This window comes from Muntiacus reevesi, chromosome 7 (genome assembly GCF_963930625.1).
Source record: "Muntiacus reevesi chromosome 7, mMunRee1.1, whole genome shotgun sequence".
Lineage (NCBI taxonomy): Eukaryota > Metazoa > Chordata > Mammalia > Artiodactyla > Cervidae > Muntiacus > Muntiacus reevesi.
Genome location: NC_089255.1, coordinates 13,358,406 through 13,379,169, shown reverse-complemented (window position 1 = coordinate 13,379,169; position 20,764 = coordinate 13,358,406). Strand labels below are relative to the sequence as shown.

The 20,764-nt window shown below is 47.9% G+C and overlaps 1 long non-coding RNA gene across 1 annotated transcript in view; it reads right to left on the bottom strand.

The window, feature by feature from the left end:
- Positions 1–2,807: 2,807 nt before the first annotated feature.
- The window catches only part of LOC136171909 (uncharacterized), a 53,182-nt gene continuing 35,225 nt past the window's right edge, over positions 2,808–20,764 (bottom strand). The window contains exons 5-7 of the long non-coding RNA XR_010663936.1: positions 12,327–12,454; positions 3,152–3,206; positions 2,808–2,934 (exon numbers count right to left, since the gene is read on the bottom strand). This is a non-coding gene — a long non-coding RNA (uncharacterized lncRNA). The remainder of the gene's footprint in view (positions 2,935–3,151; positions 3,207–12,326; positions 12,455–20,764) is intronic.

Below are 20,764 nucleotides of genomic sequence, written 5' to 3'. Positions count from 1 at the left end.
GACCTGTTTAGCTCTGTCTACGGCTGGCCTGGGGGAAGGCCCAGGCAGCAGACATTTGGCCGTGCCCTCTTCCCCCTCCTGGGCCGGCTTGGTGCCCCTGGGACTGGGACAGCCCTTGTCAGAGGGTCCTGCAGTCACTGTCTGCAAGCCTCCAGCTGGAATGAGCTGGACGTGGGGGAGGGGTGAGCACAGGCGTGCGTAGTTGTTGGTTTAGATTATTTTATCTTTTGGTGTAGGTATTACATTCTCACAGTTGAAAATCTCCATAGGATTTCTAACCCTCTTCTCCAGCGCCCCCTCCCCCAATGCTCTCCCTAAAAGACAACCGTTGTATATAAGCAAATATATGCATGTACATCTCTGCCACACTGCCCCTCACCTCCTCCCCGAGCACCCACATGGGGGCCACACCCTCACTGCCTGCCAGCTCTGCCCACATGCGTTTGTCTGCTTGGCGCACTCCTCCACTCCCCTCTCCTGCACCCCTCCTTCACTCAGCTCATCTTCTCTCATCCTCCAGGTCTCAGCTTAAATGCCCTCCTCCTTCTGGAAGCCCTCCCTGATCCCAAGCTTCACTCATCCCCAACTCAGTGCTTCCTTGACCCCCAAACTTTTCTGCCAGACAACCTGGGATGGCTTCTTAATTATCTGCATGCCCACTAGATAGTAGGGTGGCCCACCAGTCCAGCTCGCCACGGACTTTCCCTGTCTAGGCACTGATAAGCCCACATCCCAGGAAAGGGCTCCAGCAAAAAGGACAGCTGGTCACCCTAGTACATGCTGGGTTCCATAAAAGCTCTGCCTTATTCATCCCCATCTCCCCAGCACCCAGAGGCTCCATAAGGATTTGTGGCATTATAAAAACAATAGCCCACTTATGTAGCAACTACTCTGTGCTGGGCACTGTTCTGAGCGCCTTACACATACAAACTCATGTACTCTCATAACCAAGGAAGCCAACAAAGGTTCCAGGAGGTTAAGACACTTGCCCCAGGTCACAGGGCAAGTGAGGGGCGGAGCCAGGGATTCGAGGGTCTTTACCCAGGCCACTCTGGGTGCATGCTATTCTTGGGTCTCTGAACCTGACATGTACAGGCTCCTGCAGAGGGGGAGCTATGCAGGAAGAAACCCCAGCTCCCCAGTCCTGTGGTGGGCAGCGCTGCTGGGGACACAAGCTAGCGGGACCTGAGGAGAGGCCTCACTTTAGGCTTGCACTGCGGGAGCAGGGTCCTCCTGGGACCAACACGCCTGGTACCCCAGAGCTTTGCTACAAAGTTGAGAATTCTCTCTGCTGCAGAAGAGGGGAAGGCTTGGAAAGGGAAAATTAGGGGAGCAATAATCATTGTTCCCATTTTGGAGGGGAGCTTACAGAGGGCTCATAACCTAGCTTCTGAAGGTCAAGGAGCTCTGCACAGCTGCCTCTTCAACAAAGGACCCCCTTTTGCTTAAAAAAAAAAAAAAAAAGAAAAGGAAAAAAAAATGCCTTTCCTACACACACAGCCTTTTCTCCAACATGGAGTCCTGAAGCCTCAGCCTGGCTCAGTGCCCTCCTCACTCTAGCTATGTATCTTTGGGCAGGTTTCTATGCCTCTCTGAGTTTCTTTTCTTATCTGTGAAGTGAGACTAATAGTAGTGTCTACCTCCGAGAATTATTCGTGGATTAAATGAATTAATACATACAGAGTACTTAGGATAGTCATATGAAGTGAAAGTTGCTCAATTGTGTCCCAATCTTTGTGACCCCATGGACTGTACAGTCCATGGAATTCTCCAGGCCAGAATACTGGAGAGGGAAGACTTTCCCTTCTCCAGGGGATCTTCCCAACCCAGGGATCGAACTCAGGTCCCCCATATTGCAGGCAGATTCTTTACTAACTGAGCCAAGGGAAGCCCAAGAATAGTCACAGGGACAGAGTATATACAGACTTCCCAAGTGGCACTAGTGGTAAAGAACTAGCCTGCAAATGTGAGAGACATAATTGACATGGGTTCAGTCCCTGGAGGAGGAAATGGCCACCCACTCCAGTAGGTGGGAGAATCCCATGGACAGAGTAACCTGGTGGGCTACAGTCCAGGGTCACAAAGAGTCAGACACAACTGAAGCAACGTAGCATGCATGCAGAGTATATACAGAGTAAATGCTGAGTAGATGTTGACTGATAGTATTATTTCAAGCTTATGGTGTCCTACCTTCCTAGAATGCCCTTCCCCACAACTGGGTGAAATACTCTTCAAGGCTTTCCTGCACCTGTAGCTTAACACCTGCGGCTATGTGTCTGAGATCATGGGGTGCTCTGCACCTTAGAAGCTGTAGCCTCATCTATCATTCATGGTGAAAGGACAAGGAGAACACAATCAACCCGTAACCTAATCAATTAGAATAAAATGGGCATTGGGAACACAATGACAGTGATTGTGGAGATCTGGCTAAGTGGCTTCTGTCAGGAGGTTGAGGTGGGGGGGCACCTGAGCAGAGTCCAGAACAGTGTGTGGTGATGAGAAGCATGGGGTCAAGGGATTGGCTTAGTTTGGATCCCAGCTCCTATGTAAACTTCCTGGGTGACTCTGGGCTCAAAGTCACCTGTTCCTCAACTGGAAAATGGGGGAACAAGCACCATCCTCAGAATGCTGTTAGGAAGACATATTTCATGATTCAAACAAAGGCCCATGAAACAACAGCTGTGAAACCTCATGCAGGGTGCCAGCCAGCTAAGCATCGTTGTCCTCATCTACAGATCTGCAGATAAGGAAACAGACCAATAAACCTAGCTCACATCATGCTTTAGAGCAAAGTACCTCGCCGGAAGCCTGGACAATGGTAGGGGTTACAGACATGGTACTTCCCTCTTCCCTGAGGAGAGCAGCAAAAGTCTGTCAATCTGGACCTTGGGTCACTCCTTAGTTGCTTTAGGCAAGCCACTCAATTTAACTGGGCTAGAAAAAGGAAGGAAGGAGAAGGAAAGAAATACGTGAGAAATAGGGAAATAGGGAGACAGAAAGAAAAGAAGGAAATGAAAGATGAAAAAGAAAGCAACATTACCGCCCCTAGCCAACCAATGGGGGCTACTGCAGGCTGAGCAGACCAAGAGACATAGTGGCAGATGGCTGGGTGGGCAAACAGTTAGTGGTCATCCACTCTGTCTATGCTTACCAGAGCTTCCCCAGGTGAGAATCCAATTCCATGTCCTCCCCTGGATCTTCCCAGCCTGCAAACCAGGGATAACAGTTCAAAATTTACTTGATGGAAATTTGCCACATTAAAATACAGGGGGAAAGAAAAACAAAGTTGGAGGCCTTATACATCTTGCTTTCAAAACATATTACAAAGCTACAGCAACCAAAACAATATGGTAATGGCATACAGACAGATGTTTATACCAATAGAACAGAATAGGGAGCCCAGAAATAAACCCTTGTGCATGGTCAAATGATCTTCAACAAAGATGCCAAGACTACATAATGGGGAAAGGATAGTCTTTGCAACAGTTGGTGTTAGGGAAACTGGGTATCTACATGCAAAAGAATGAATTTAGATTCTTATCTTACACTATATACAAAAATCAACTCAAGATGGGTCAAACACCTAAATGTAAGACCTGAAACTATAAAACTTCTCATAGAAAACAGGAAGGAACTTTAAAACATTGGAGTTGGCAATAATTTCTCAGATGTGACACCAAAAGCACAGGCAACCTAAGCAAAAAATAGACACATGGGAAGGCACCAAACTTTAAAATTTTCACACAGCAAAGGAAACAATGAAAAGAATCAACAGAGTGAAAAGGCAACACACAGAATGGCAGAAAGTATTTGCAAATCATATGTCTAATAAGGGGTTAATATCCATAACAAATCAATAGTAAATAAATAACCCAAATAAAAAATGGACAAAGGACTTGAATAGACTTTTCTCCAAAGAAGACATATAGATGGTCAACAAGCATATGAAAAGATGCTCAACATCACTAACCATCAGAGAAATGCAAATCAAAACACAATGAAATATCATCTCAGATCCATTAGGATGGTCACTATCAAAAAACAAACAGAAAATAACAAGTGCTGACAAAGATGTGGAGAAATTGGAACTGTTGGTGGGAATGTAAAATGATATAGCTGCTATGAAAAATAGTATGATATTTCCTCAAAAAAATTAAAAATAGAATTAGCACATGCACGCGTGCATACTCAGTCACTTCAGTCATGTCCAACTCTTTGCGTCCCTATGAACTGTAGCCTGCCAGGCTCCTCTGTCCCTGGGATTCTCCAGGCAAGAATACTGGAGTGGATGATCCAGCAATTCTACTTTTGGTATATGCCTTAGTCTACTTGGGCTGCTATAACAAAATATCATGGCCTGGGTGGCTCATAAACCACAGAAAATTGTTGCTCATAGTGCTGGAGGCTGGGGATCAAAGACCAAGCTATCAGCAGGGTCAGGTTCTGGTGAGAGCCCTCCTCTGGGTTGCAGAGTGCTGATTTCTCCCTGTGTCCTCACACAGCAGTGAGCTAGGGAGCTCTCTGTCCTCTTCTTGTAAGGATAAGGGCACTAATCCTATTCATGAGGGCTCCACCCTCATGGCCTAATTACCACCCAAAGGCTCCATCTCCAAACACCATACATTAGGATTAGAATGTCAATATAGGAGTTTGGAAGTATAGGGACATTCAGCCCATAGCAGTATATATCAAAAGAATTGAAAACAGGATCTTGAAAAAATATTTGCATATCTGTGTTGATTGTAGCATTATTCACCATACTGAAGAGGTGAAAGCAGCTTAAATTTCCTTTGAAGAACTAAACAAAATGTAGCATACATGCACAAAGGAATGTTATTTAGCCTTTAAAAAAAGAAAGAAATCTTGTCATAAGTTACAACATGGACAAACCCCAAGGATATTATGCTAAGTGAAGTAAGTCAGCCACGAAAAGACAAATATTACATGATTCCATTTATATGAGGTTTCTAAAGTAGTCAAATTCATAGAGAAAGAAAGTATTGATAGAAGGTGGTTTCCACAGGCTGAGGGGAGGGGGAGATGGGAATATGTTCAGTTGGTATAGAGCCTCTGTTATGCAAGATGAAAAAGTTCTGGAGATCTGTTATAAGATAGTTAACACTACTGCACTATACACTTAAAAATGGTTAAGATGGTAATTTTATGTTATGTATTACTTACCACAATAAAAAAAAATAAAAGGCACAAATCTAAAAAAAAAGAAAATAGTTGTGGGGTTGGGTCCCATCATCTGAACCCAAATTCTGGTGTTTGTCCACATTTTCTCCTTGCAATCACAGTACAAAAATACAACAGTGTATTTCAGGAGTAAAGATACCCCACTGCTTTATCCTTGCAAAAGCAATAATGCAGTGTAAAAAAATGCAAACAAGAGACGTGCAAAAATAAAACCCCCTTCAGCACACCCCACTTCAAGAGTCAACCAGGTCCTCCCAGCCCTTCTTCTACACACTCACAGACACAGGCTGATCCTTCTCACAAAAACTCAACCAGGGATCATATTGCCTTGCAAACTCTTGTTTTGTTGTGTGTGATCAAAACTGTTTGTCATTTTCCCAAACTCCAACAACACATGCTGCTGCAGCGGGCCAGAGGTCAGAGAGAGATGGGGACCTGAGAACACCCCCTCTCTCCTCCCACCACCAAGAAACCCAGAACAGGCTGGCAGGAGCCCCTCCACAGGCTCACATGCAGGGAAGGAAGGGTTCATAAATCTCACATTCAGAATTTCTACAAATGAAACAGAAAATGTCAAACTACACAAATGGGCAAACAGATTGGTGGTTCCCAGAGGCAGAGGGTGGGAGAAATGGGTGAAGGTGATCAAATGTATAAACTTCTAGTTATACAAATGTATACATGTATCAAATCTATAAACTTCTAGTTATGAGCTCTGGGAATATACAGCATGGTGACTATAGTTAACAAAGATGTTTGGAAATATTCAAGGAGTAGGTCTTAAAAGTTCTCATCATGAGAAAAAAATGTTAGGTGATGGATGTTAACTAAATGTATTGTGGTGATCATATATATATGTATATGTGTGTATATGTACATATATATGTAAAGTATTATTGTTGTTGTTTTGCTAAGTTGTGTCTGACTCTTTGCGATCCCATGGACTGTAGCTCACCAGGCTCCTCTGTCTATGGGGTTTCCCAGTTAAGAATACTGGAGTGGGTGGCCATTTCCTACTCTAGGGGATCTTTCTGACTCAGGGATTGAAACCATATCTCTTGCATCTCCTGCATTGGCAGGCGGATTCTTTACCATTAGCGCAACCTGGAAAGCCCAATATTGGGCTTCCCTGGTAGCTCAGCTGGTAAAGAATCTGCCTGCAATGCAGAAGACCCTGGTTGGATCCCTGGGTTGGAAAGAGCCTCTGGAGAAGGGATAGGCTACCCACTCCAGTATTCTTGGGCTTCCCTGGTGGCTCAGCTGGTAAAAAATCCGCCTGCAATGCGGGAGACCTGGATTTGATCCCTGGGATGGGAAGATCCCCTGGAGAAGGGAAAGGCTACCCATTCCAGTATTCTGGCCTGAGTCACAAAGAGTCAGACACAACTGACCGACTTTCACTTTCATTCATTATATTGTACCCCTTAAACGTGTATAATATTATTTCTCAATAAAACTGGAAAAAAAGAAAACTGGACAAAACTTCTTTCCCCTTTCAGTATACCTACCCACTTTTCTTTAGGTTCAAGCAAACATAACCAACGTTTATCCCAGTGAAGTCTTGGAGGCTTACTCTCTCTCTCTCTCTCTCATACACACCACACACACACTTTCTTTAAACACAAAATGGGATCATACTTTACACACCACTACACAATTTCCTTTTTATACCTAATAGAACAGACAACCCTGCAAGTCACCGCACTACACAATTTCCTTTTTATACCTAATAGAACAGACAACCCTGCAAGTCACCGCACACAGATTCAACAAGCTCCTTCTTAAAAGTCTACTGTATCCATTGGCCTGGATGTAACCAAATTCATCCACCCATGCCCTAAGAGGTAGACACTGGGATTGTTACTATGAAGAACACCACAGTTAAAAAAAAAAACAACAACAGTTATTTTTTATGGATAGTCCTGAAAGTGGGATTGGTGGGGCAAAGGGCATGCCCATTTCTATTTTAATAGTTAGTGCCTAGTGAAAAATGGTATTTTGTTTATGGTTTTATTTGCATTTCCCCAGCAAATGTGGAGGAGGTCTGCCTTTCTTGTGATTTCATTTCCTCTTCTGTGAAGTGATTTCATCCATTTTTCTATTGTTTGACTTTTCCCAATTTGTTTGTAGGAATTCTGCATGAAGGGTCTTGAGGGGTATGAGGAAAATGAAGATTTTATCTATTTGTATGTAACAAACACTTCTCATCTATGATTGTCTCTAGACTTGTTTGCAGAGCTTCTGACCAAGGAGACATTTAAATACCTGACATGTTCTAATCTGTCTTTTCCTTTATGGTCCTGGTTTCCTGACTTTCTTGAGAAGATCCTCCTTACTCTCAATATTGTATAAGACTTTCTCTAAACTTACATTTTTACTTCTAATTTTTCATATTTCAGTCACCTATCCAGATAGAGGCAAGTCTTATTTTTAATTATCATGTGCATCATTCCTCATTAGTTTATGTTGATTATCTCACTCTTTTTAAATGCTGCATCATATTCCACAAAAGATATAATGACATTTAACTTGGAGTGTTTGGGGGTACTGAAGTTAGTTCTAAATACTATTTAATAATTATAATAGCCACCCATTACTGAGTGCTTATTATATGCCAGGCATAGACCTAAACACATCCCACATACTACCTCATTTAATCCTCACAACAGTTACAGGGTAAATTCTATAATCATTTTTTAATAAACGAGGAAGTACATCTTGTCAAGATTACACAGCTAGGAAGTAAGTGGTGCTAGGATTCTAGCCCAGTCCAAGTTTGAAGGACTCAAAAATCCCAAGCTCTTAACGCACCCCATGCACTTTCTCTAGTATTTACAAATGTGACTTGAAATACTTGATATTTTCATTTCTGTAAGGATGAAGAAAGGAGGGGAATAAACACGTCTTACGTTCTTCCTCTGCCCTCAAACGCTGTACTAGATGCTTTCACAGGCTGTCTCCTGGAATTCCTTCGAAAGTCCTCTGAGTGGTGAGGTTATCCACTTCCCAGAAACAAAAAGGGAACTTCAGTGAGGTTAAGACACTTATTTGAGGTTTGTTGATGGGTTCACGGTGAGACCCTGGTGGGTACGAACCCCGTTCCATGCAATTTGTGTATTCCAACTTTTCACTCAGAAAGATACTTTCATTAGCTTTACAAATAACACATGATTGGACCCACAGTTTTCTGCCTTTGTCTTTTTCTCTCACTGCTGTTGAACTATTTCCTTGGGATACATTCCCAGAGTGAGATTACTGAGTCAAAGTGTATGAATACTTTTATGGCTCTCTGTCTATACTGCCAAATTGCTATTACAAAGGGCTGCACCCATGCTTTCTGCCACCAGCACTACGGGAAGCTTTATGGCCTACAGATTCCAGTACTTAGGTGGGGAAACTTCGCTTCCAAGGGGTGTCACACTTAACACAGTAAGCCCTGAGCAAAGCGGTTTAGAGCCATCGGATGAATAAGCACTCTATCCCACCGCGCCCCTGCCCAGCCCTGGTGTATAGAGGGTTTAGGGATTGATTGCTTTTGTTTTGTTTTGCATAACTTTGCCTCTCTTATGAAATCCTTTAAAACGTGACTAAAATGGGATTAACCGTGGTCAGGCTTGCCTTTTAAGAAAAGGACAAATCTGACACCCTTTTCTGATGCAGTGCCCCTCGGAGAAAGCGCTCCTGCAGCCTGGCCCCGGAAGGGGCAGCTCTGAGAGGGTACATCGGGGAGGGGGCGCCCGGGGAGCGGGCATCTGGGTGGGTGGGTGGCTCTCCGGGAGGGGAGGGGGCCGCCCGGGGAGCGGCAGGGGCGGGGGTCAGACTCGGCCCCAGCTCGCTGGCGGGGGCAGCCGATGATAAGGCGGGAGCAGCCCGTCGCCACGGCGGCCCCGGCCTGGCGGGAAGGCGGGAAGGGGCCCGGCCGGGCGAGAGCAGATAACGCCCGGCGCTCGGGCCGCCGAGACTCGGAGACGCCGTGGCCGCGGGAGATAGAGGCGCCCGAGCTCGGGCGCGGCTCCCGGCTCCCAGTTCCCAGCTCCCGGCCGCCCCACACCGCTCCCCCCACACACACGCCAGCCGGGGCAGGTCCGGGGGCGGCGGGCGCGCCCACGGCCCTGAGGGTCTCCGGACGCGCGAGGTCCGGGACCGCCCCGCGTCCTCAGCGCGCTCATGGCACCGGGCCGCCCCCCGGGCCCCATCAGCGTTGGGGCCCTGGACCCCGTCCAGGTCGGCCCCGGTGACCCCCAGACAAAACGTCTCCCCATTCCCTCCTCTGCCTGTTCCCTCCTCTGTTAAAGGAGGGCACTGAGGAATGTCATTAAAGTCTCAACACAGGGCGTGTGGCAGGCTCTCTGCAGTGTCCAAGGACTTCTCTGTTACCCAGCTTGGCTCTCCAAGAGCTCCAGAGGAGACTGCTTGTTTATGGTGACACGGCCTGCTTCTCACAGACGGGGGTCAAGGAACTGGCCCTGAGCATCCCCACAGGTTTGGGGGCCCAGAGAGCCACCCTTCTTTAACCCACAAAGAGGGGCCTTTCCCCTCTGGAGGCTGACAAGGAAATCTCCAACAGTGGCATTTGCATTCTGCCTTTTCAAATTCCTCAGATTCCCCACATAAAACTTAGTTGGCTGCCAGACAGCCAGGGAGGAGGAGGGCTGGGAGAGGCTGCTTAGGGGCAGCCAGGAGCCATAAATTGGCCCCGGCTCTCCAGCAGAGAAACAACCCTGGGGGTGGGTGGAAATTCACACACACAGGGAACCTCCCTTTAATCACCCCACTGCCAAAATTAAACATCTCCTGACAGCAGCAAGCCGTCCGGACTTCTCTGCCTGGCGTTCAAGGCCCTGCCCATTCTGACACCGACCCTCCTGAACCTGCCAGGCCTGCACGGCACCCCTTCCACCGTATACAGTTTGCCTGTCACACCGTCTCACCCTTTGGCTCCTTGGCAATCCTAAAGCCTTCCACTTTCTTCCCCACTCACCCTGAATAAGTATTCACATCTTCTCAGTGACTTCCTAAAGGATTTTCAAGGGTTTGGTCTTTATTTTTGTTTTGTTTCATTCTTTGCATCAGTGGCGCAGCCGTGTCTGCCTCTTGGCAACCCCTGGACTGCAGCACCCAGGCTTCCCTCGTCCTTCACCATCTTCCAGTCTTCGCGCTAAATGACCTTAAGAACCATGCCCTGAAGTAAGATTGGACTCCTCTGTATTATAGCCACCACTGACTGCATGCCGACGAAATGCTAGGCCATTTCGTATAGTACCAAATCCTGTCAACAACCCCAGTGGATAAGAGATACTCTCCCATTTTACAGATGAGGAAAACTGAGCTTGGCAAGGTCCAGGATCACGGAGCCAGGAACACTGGTTCGGCCCAAACTTCAGATTCAGGCCGAACGTGAGTAAAAGGCAACTGACCAGGAGACCTTGGTTCTTCTAGGCATTTTGTTACTAACTCAGCTCTTGGGCAAGTCCCTTTCTTTCTCTGGGCCTCAGTCTACTGGATTACAATGGAGATGACAGCTCTTGCTTCCCCTGGGGCAGTTCAGGGGCTCTGCAAAAAGCCAGGCATGAGGCTGGGCCTGCAGGAACCCTTCCTCTGGGGGAAACTGCAGGTTATGGCACCCTGCTTTTCTCCACTAGGAGAAAACACTGACTCATGGAAATTGAGTATCTGCACCCCCAACCCCCCCAACCCAGGTAGGCCTCTCCTGAAAGTCAGTGGTCCATTTCCTTCCGGCACATGGGCAATACTGTCAGTCCAATGGAGCCCTCAGCTTCCATTCTTTGTTGCCTGCCCCCAACTTCTGCCCGGTTCCTCTTCACCCCACTCCCAGGCTCGCAGACCCCTCTCTCCTCCCCCATTCAATCTTGTTGAAGAAAAAGCCACTCCATCAGTCTGTTACAGTTGCGTATGAATGAGGTCAAGTTAGTAGCATGTTCTTCCCAAAATATGCCTGTTATCAGCCTGGGATTCTGGCAGTTACTAATTTGGGGTAATACATCCCTCCCTCTCTCCAGGCAGGAAGGCTGGTCCTGCCCAGTGCATCTGGAGTTCCATATTTTTATATTTTTATTGGTTTTTCCCCCTGCCCTCTCCACATCCTGAGCTGAGGGAGAGGGTTTATAGGAGCCCACTAATTAACGGAGAACAGAAGTCTTGTTTCATAAATAAAAGTGTGTAGATACACTGTAGCAATAGAAATCCAGCAAGTTCCCTGCAGAGTGTTCAAAACTCACCCCCCCCCCCCCCAACCAGCAAGGGTCTGGGCAGGTGAGCCCCAGGGGCTTTTCCATGGAAGGCCTTGGTGGGGGCAGGGGGTCTGGCTGTCCCTCAGGAGAAGGGAGGTTCCTTGGCTTCTAAACTGAGCTCTTTTGCAGCCCGGCCTTCAGCTCATGGCGGCCCACTCTGTGCCCATTCCTGCCCCAGCTGTACCAGCCCTTCCCAACTCTGGGTCTCTCTGCTGGGTCTCTGGGCAGAGGGGAGAGAAGAGTTAATGCAAGCTGTCCCCTGAACCAGGGTTAGTGGACGTGGTTTTCAGTGTGGTCAGATGGGGTGGTAAGACTTGGGCAAGTCCACTGTTGCTCTCTGGACTTTCCTCTGTCTGAAGACTGGAAGGTGCAGGTGAAATGAGCCCTGAGGTCTCCCACTCTGAAGTCCCGCACTACAGTTTATAAAGGAAGCCGGTCTGGAAGCTGAAGGAAGATCCCAGAGCTCACTTGTAGGTGGCTGCAGGCTTAACCCTCAAATCTCTTCATATGTGGGCAGCTCTTCATCCTCATGATGACACGCAACAACCTCTACTATGATACCAATTTCAGGTCTGGGGATGGAGGCTCAGTGTTTGACCTGCCATCCAGACCCCATGAAGAAAGCCAGGCAGAAGGGACTTGCCCCTTCTGCAAATGTGGAAACTGAGGTCTAGAGAAATTCAGCAGCTGTTACAGTCCCAGGCCTTGCTCAACCAGGTAACAAGCTCTGTGAAGCAGAGAGTGAGGGCCAAGTGACCGTGGAGACTTGCTTCCCTCCTGTTTCTCTGCAACCCGAAGCCAAAGGGGAGGCAGTGTGGTTGCTCTCACTCCCAAGGGGAGCAGTCCCATTAAAACCGCCCCTGGGGGAACACCTACCTCCTCTTCCCTGAGAGCACAGTGGTCTCTGTGGAGCCATCTGGTGGCCAGGCCTCATCACTGCAGAAGCTACAGAGCCTGGGAGGCGAAGGGCCTTCTGGTCAGATTTCCCGGTTTCCAGAGACAATCTGCAAGAGAGGTTTAAGCCTGGATCATAAGGTGACTGGAAGAATTCAGAGAAGCTGGTTTGACTGCTGGAGCAGCTTCCACTCCACGGGAAGCGTTTCTTCCAAAAAACTGGAGAGCTGGGCTGCATGCAGAAGCAGCTTGCATTCTTTCCCCACCCAGCACCTCGGAGATATCAGTGCCCATATCACAAGGGGAGACAGAAGCCTAGGAACCCAACCCTCGATCACAATCATGCAGCAATAAGGATGAGGACAGGCCCCAGGATTAGTTCAGTGCTTACTGTGTACATCAAAGCCTGGCCTGCTGTGTGACCTTGGACAAATTATATACCGTCTCTGAGCATCTTTCTTGTGTGCAGGTCAAATGACATAATAGATGCAAGGCGCTTTGCACAAAATAATGAGATGTGCCTATCTTTACTGTTCTGATAGACATTTCCACCATTACTTCTCCTCACCCTCTCCTTGGAAAGGGGTCCTTGTAGCCCCACTTCACAGAGGACACGAGACCTGAACATCTTGCCCTGGAATACACTAGTAAGTGGTTGATCAGAATTCCAAACAATGGCTGTTTCAGGAAATGCACAGTGAAGTCATACGGGGCACAGAGGTGTGATGCTAGAAGCCTATTTTTACTATCTTTAGATAATTTTTAAAGGTTATGCTCCATTTACAAAATGCTGGCTATATTTGCCATGTTGTGCAATCTATCCTTGAGCCTGTCTTACACACAATATAGTTTGCACCTCCTATTCCCCCACCCTATATTGTGCCCCCAACCACTGATAACCATTGGTTTGTTCTCCATATCTGTGAGTCTGCTTTTTTGTTATATTCATTCATTGTATTTTTCAGATTTCACATATCATATCATACAGTATTTGTCTTTCTCTGTCTGACTTATTTCACTTAGCATATTACCTTCTAGGTCCATCCATGTTACTGCAAATATAAAACTTTCATTCTTTTTATGGCTGAGTAGTATTTCATTGGATGTATGCACCACATCTTTTTTATTTTCACATCTTTTTTATCCATTACTCTGTTGATGGACACTTAGGTTGCTTCCATACCTTGTCTGTTGTAAATAATGCTGCTATGAACATTGGCCCCGTGGATAAGGACACAGCAACCCACTCCAGTATTCTTGCCTGGAGAATCCCATGGACTAAGGAGCCTACCAGGCTACCGGTCTATAGGGTCGCAAAGAGTTGGACACGACTGAAGAGACTTAGAATGAACAAAAAGTGAATACTGGAGTACATGTATCTTTTCAAATGAGTGCTTTTGTTTTCATCAGATATATATCCAAGAGTGAAATTGCTGGGTCATATAGTAGTTCTATTCTTAGTTTCTTTGAGAAATCTCATACTGTTTTCCATAATTGGAAGCCTATTTTTAGATGGTTCCAAAAAAGAAAATATAGGAGAAAAAGAATGATGAAGCAAAATGGGACAGAATATAAACAACTGATGAATCTGGCTACAAGTTATTCAGGAGTTCTCTGTTCTATTTTTTTGCAACTTTTTCATGAATTTGAAATTATAATCCCTGAAAAGGTTTTAAAGGCCAGTTATTTCAAAATTCCACCTAGACTCATCTACCACCCTCCTGGGAAGCAGATGAAAGTTCCAGCCTCTCAGCGTTCCTTGCTTCTGACCGGTGGCCCCATGCCCGAGGCCTCGGGGGGGATAAGACAGGTGGTAACACCCTCTGCAATCCCTCCATAGGAAGTCAGAGGTGCCCCTGCCCAATGGCCAGCGTCACTCCGGTCCCCCAAGCCTTCTCAGGGCCTCTCTTCGGCCTCCCTGTTTCCCAGCCCCCCCACCTCGCTCCCGCCCAGGTCCCAGCCAGGCTGTGGTGCGATGTCGAGGTGGGGTTTATTTATAAGTTCCCGCTGATTATGAATCACTGGAGGAACTGCCTGCAGACTGGAGACAAAAGTCTGGGGCCGCCTGGCCAGGAGGAAACACTCTTTACATTTGACTTTCCCCTTGGCACAGGCCACTCCGCGCCTGGCCTGGCCAGGATCTGCCAGCCCCTTCTGTTCTCAGAGGCAGAAGCGCATTTGCCGCCAAGTCTTGTCGGCCCGTCCGCCTTGCTGTGTAAACAGGACCTGGGGCTGGCGGCCCGGCCCCGCACTGGAAATGAGCCTGCCTTCCGCAGCCCGGCCACTTCCTCCTCACATCCGGAGACTCCTCAGAGTTCAGATGAGGGCCGGTGGGCAGGAGTGAGGAGAAGTTAGGGTTTTGCTCTGCTGGGGTCTTCATCAGCCTTGATGGAGGACCAGTGGACAAAGGGAGGAACAGAGGACTCTTAGGCTGCCATCAAAGCCCAATATAAATGCCCCTTCCTCTGGGAAACCACCTCACTCAGGCTCTGCACCACCCCCCATCATAGTTTGTAGTTTTGTTACCTTCAAGTAACACATATTCAGCACCTACAATGGGGCTTCCCAGGTGGCTCAGTGGGTAAAGAATCCACTAGCAATGCAGGAGAGGCAAGAGATACAGGTTCTATCCCTGGGTTGGAAGTATGGCAACTTCTTCCAGTGCTCTTGCCTGGAGAATCCCATGGACAGAGGAGCCTGGTGGACTACCGTCCACAGGATCGCAAAGAGTCAGACACAGCTGCAGTGACTGAGCATGCACGCACATGTACCAGACTCTGTGCAAAGTGCCTGTTAGGGTTACATGGAAATATCCTATCCATATCATCATTACTTCTTTTGATTCTTAAGGGCAGACAGAGTTAATGTCTGCTTCATGATCCCCCTTATCCTACAAAGTGACTTGCATGGTTCCTGAACACAGCAGAAGCTCAAAAATTTTCGTTGCATTGACCTAGATTAAACTGGGGCAGACAAGCTAAAAGGAGCCCAAGTTCCAACCGACTCCCCTTTTGGGTCCTCTGTCCTCATCCTGCACTAGCATTCTTGCCCTGGGAGCCATACTCCTTGGAGAAACTGGTTTCTCTTTATGAATATCTGAACCAGGTTTTACATCTGAGTAACTTATAATGTAAGGTATTTGATTTCAGAAAGTGCTAGAAACCCTCCTCCAAACCTCACTCAGAAACATCTTCCCCACTCCTCTGAGATGTCACCAACTTTGAGGCATTCTCTCAGCTAGGCATACCTTCTCCACCTCCAGGGCTTCCCTGGTGGCTCAGACAGTAAAGCGTCTGCCTGCAATGCAGGAGACCTGGTTTCAATCCCTGGGTTGGGAAGATCTCCTGGAGAAGGAAATGGCAACCCATTCCATGGAATGCCTGTAAAATCCCATGGACAGAGAAGCCTGGTAGGCTACAGTCCATGTGGTCGCAAAGAGTCAGACACAACTGAGCGACTTCACTTTCACTTTCTCCACCTCCAGGTGAAAGAAGGGAGTTCCCTCTGGATGGTTGACCTTATATCCCCATTTTACAGATGCGCAAACTGCAGCTCAGAGAAGCAGCTCAGGGCTGGTATAAAGGAGAGACAGATTTTGAATTTTTGTTTTGTTTGGCTAGGCGGCATGTGGGATCTTAGTTCCACAATCAGGGATCAAACTCGTGCCGCCTCCATGGGAAACATGGAGTCTTAACCACTGAACCACCAGGGAATTCCCTAGAGATGGGTTTTAAGCTCAGCTATCTGCAGCTAACGCCTAGGATTCTTCACAAGGAATCGAATTGCCTCCCCTTTATCTGATGCCATCTTTCAGCAGAAGAAAAAGGGAAGGGATAAGACCCCAGAGAGAGGGAAGAATGGAAGTCAAATTTAGAAGCTTGCTGTGCCAGTCATTCCAGGTTATGCCCACTGCAATCTTCCAGTTACAACATTCATTAATAAACCTGTTCAACAGATGGCAAAACTGAGGCTTGGAGAGATGTGATGGGCCCAAGGTCATCAAGTTAATGGTGGCAGCCAAGAGCCTCGTCAGGCCCCCAGCACCTGTAGACAGCCCCAGATTGGTGAGTTCCACAGAAAAGCCAGGTTATCAGCCCAAGCGAGGCTGTGAGAACTGCAGGCAGAGGTTTTTAGGGTTTTAGGGTAGATGGGATGAAGGCCTTCCTGGAGGTTGCAGAAGGGGGACAAACATCTGCAGGGTTTTGTATTCTGGTGGCTTCTATTTCACCTGCCTCAAGGCTTTTGCAAGAGCTCTGTACAGCTGTAAAAAGAAAGACTTTCTCCTTTTCTCTGTTGAGGACCTTTCCCCTCCCTTGCCTGGCTCTGGAAGCTTGACAGAGGAGTCAGGGTTACTAGTAGGGACTAAAATCCCACTTGCCTACTAACTCGGGGCCTCAAGTAAACCTGCCCAAGTGTCAGTTTCCTCACTTACTCATCTGCAAAATGGGGATAATATTAGCAATTCAGAGCCTCTGGGAAATGACTGAAGACATGAGATATCTTCATGAAGTGAAACGGGAGCAGAAAAGGTCATTATGGTGGCTTGTACTGGTCTCAGTATTTCATATGGAATGGTCCTTCCTCACCCTCCAAGAACCTCAAATTCCCAAGGGAGGACGGGAGGGGACAGAGCCACAGTGTCCTGTTCTTCTTCTGTACCTTCTCCTCTCATTCCTCCCCATCTGTCCCTGCCCATACATCGAGCAAACTGGGATGTACTGGATGTCATCAGTCAATTCTGGCTGATGACTCAGAGCGATTAGACCTGGAGGCAGAGGAAGGAGTTGGGCGTTTTCCAAGTCCTCTGTGGCCAGAGAATTCTGGGAGGTGAAACCCCTGAATGATAGAGTCTCCAAAAGCCACTTCCCTCAGTCAGTGAACAAGTTTTGTTTTGTTTTGTTTTTTTCACACCCACTGTCCCAATTAAACTTCACAGCAATCCTACGTATTAATCTCCCTCAATCCCACTTGACAAATAAGAAAACCGAGGCTCAGAGAGTCCAAGCAACTTGCCCAAAGCCACTAGGCTAATGGATGCTTTCCAACTGAGGGTCCCAACTGAGAACAGGGGTTCAGGGGTACTAGTTTTGGAGTCTGAGGGTTTGGTCCCCAGGAAAGAACGAGATCTGAATCCTGGCTGAAACCGTCATGAACTGTGTGACCTGAAGCAAGGTCACTCACCTGAGGCTATATCTCTGTAAATGAGGATGATGGCCTATTCAGTGTTGGGCAAATAAATGAGATAAGATGCAGACCCCGCCTCCAGGCAGTGCTCGGCTACCACTGGGGCCAAATCAATGTTCATCAGTCATCTTCCTGCTGCCCCCAAGGTTGACACACTCTCCAGGATCTTGCTCATCAATGATGACCTCAGAGTCCCAATCCAAAGAGCATGCAAGGAGTTTGGCACCCGTTCCAGGTACAGGGGGCCCAGCCAGAAAATGTGAGCCCACTGCCCTGGCTCCCAGGTCTCTGCGTGCCAGTGTCTGGCACAGTGCCTACCAAGTGGGTGCTTGGTAAACACTGATGAATGAATGGACGTTGTTTGGATGCCGAGAGGTCGGCGCTGCCGCCCGTTTGCTGTTCCAGGGGACAATGGGACAGCCTCTTTGGACTGGGGGTGCTGTCCCGGAATGTCTGAGGGGTGAGGTCACTAGGCTCGTGTGCACTGCTTACAGGAAGCATGCTAGCTCAAGCACGCCTGATGCCAGCCAGCAGACATTTCCTGGCTGGCAACAGTCCCCTCCCTCCTCCTCTTCCTCCTCCTGCCCACCTCGGGCCTGTGTGCCTGCAACCTGGACTTCTCTCCTTGCCTTGGGTCCCACCCTGGGATGGTCTGCTGGGGTTCTCACTGCCTTCCTCACCTCCTAAGGACCTGGGACCACCTTGTCCAGAGCAGTCAGAGAAGCCAGATGATGCACAAAAGCTTTAGAAGAAAAACACCCCAGCAGTCCCTCTGTGTGATTGGCACAGGGGAAACTGAGGCCCAGAGAGGTTATTGCAGTTTCCCAGGGTTGCACCAGACTAGGGACTCCCACCAAGAGCTGGGGTCAGTTCCTGCTTCTCCAGTCTTTGGGCAAAGCCCTCCTCTAGGGCCCTTTTTTCCTGCTCTGAAAAATGAGTAACCTTCTGCCCCTTCCAGGCTCTTGACTAGAAGTACACCCGCTCTGTGTGACCTGCCAAAGCCCTTCATCCATTCTCTCCTGAGCTTTTCTTCAGTGACAGAGACTGGGGTTTTAGCTCAGGAAGGTTAATAATCCCTTGCTTGCATAAACAGTAGTTTTAAAAATCACTTTTCATACACTGTACTTCAGTTTTCCCTACATTCTATTTTACAGATGATGGGACTGAGGCCCAGAGGGGCCTGTCCCTGGAGCTGGCCAGTGGCAGAGCTGGGGTTCAAACCTGTGCCTGAGACAGGCTATGTCTGGTGCATCCTTCTTGCTCCCTGGGCCAGCCTCAGGGCCAGGCATGAATCAGGTGCCCAGGAAACCTGTTTGTGGGGCCTGACGTACTCATTTAAATGGGGCAAGGGGTGTCTTCTAGAGACCAGGCCACTCTTAAGGAATGGGCTGGACCTTCAGATCCACAGCAAATCAGGAGGTGCTTCTGTCCACCCATGCAGCCTGGTGCTCACCAGAGCTGGGGAGTAATCCCCTCAGTTTCCCATCTATAAAGTAGATCCCCATGTCTTAGGGAAGGTGTGAGGACTCCCTGGTGCTAAGTTGCCTCCCTCCACTGGCCCCAAGCAGGAGAAAAGACTAGGAGCTGGCCCTGAGTCACTGAGGCAGGCTGGGATCCCCACGCCCCCATTTCCCAGCTTCAGTGCAGCTCACATCAAAGCCAAGCCACTCACCCTGCCCGCCAACCCAAACCTGGCTGGCCAGAGCAGCAGCAGCCAAGAAAAAGGCCAGGCCTGACAGGAGCTATTTGCTCTCCAGCACTCCGTGATTGTGGTACAGTGACCGCGGTGGCCGGCAGAGTCAAAGGGGACACTGTTCTCTGAGGCCAGGACTCCCCCGGACTGGGAGGAGGTGGCTACCCACAGCCTGAACTCAGGCTGGCTCCAGGCCTGGCACAGGCCTCCACGCTTTACACGTGTGACCTCATTTAATCCTTACAACAACCCTGCCAAAGTGGCCTGACTGTCTGCACTGACGAACAAGCAAACCGAGGTACAGGGAGATGAAATGACTCACCTAAGTTGCTACAACAGTGAGGGGCAAACCAGGTCCACCTGACTGCACTAAGGGTAAGGAGCGACTCATCACCAAGATCCAGCCATTATCTGTTTCATGGTAAACCCCACTGAGGGCCGGACTGGATTGCCTTGCGCACCTACTATGTGCCAGGCCAACTGCTTTTGGAGTGTCATTTGACCTAAAACTGGATAACTCAGAGAAGGAGGCATCACTAGCCCCATTGTACAGATGAGGAAACTGAGGCTCACCCAAGACCCACTTTAAACACCCATAGGCCCAGGGTACTCTTTAGTAGTTGAGTGGGGCCCCTTCACCCCCTTCTTCTGTGTTAGAATGAGAGCAAAAGCTGGAAATTCCCTAGTGGTCCAGTGGTTAGGACTCTATGAACAGTTTCACTGCCAAGGGTCAAGGTTCAATCCCTGGTCAGGGAACTAAGATCCCACAGGTCAAATGGCAAGACAAAAGGAAAAAAAAAAGGCAAAAGAGAAGGGTTTGGAGTGATTTGGGATAAGGAAATAAGAGGTACAAATTATTATGTATAAAATAAGCAAAAGGATTTATTGTAAAATGTGGAGAATATAGCCAACATTTTATAATAACTCAATGGACTATAACCTTTAGAAATTATAAACCACTTCATTATACACCTGTAACTTACATAAGTCACTGCGGATGGTGACTGTAGCCAAGAAATTAGAAGATGATTACTTTTTGGCAGGAGAGCTATGACAAACCTAGACAGTGTGTTAAAAAGCAAAGACATCAAGAAAAAAAAAAAAAAGCAAAGACATCACTTTGTCAACAAAGGTCCTTATAGAAAAGGCTATAGTCTTTCCAGTAGTCATGTACCGTTGTGATGGCTGGACCATAACGAAGGCAGAGTACCTAAGAAGTGAAGCTTTCGAACTGTGATTCTGGAGGACTCTTGAGAGTCCCTTGGACCACAAGGAAATCAAACCAATCAATTTTAAAGGAAATCAACCTTAAATACTCATTGGAAGGACTGATGCTGAAGCTAAAGCTCCAATAGTTTGGCCACATGATGCGAAGAGCTGACTCATTGGAAGAGAACCTGATGCTGAGAAAGATTGAAGGCAAAAGGAGAAGGTGGTGACAGAGGTTGAGATGGTTGGGTGGCATCACTGATGCAATGGACATGAACTTGGGTAAACGCCAGGAGATGGTGAGGAACAGGGAAGCCTGGAATGCTGCAGTCCA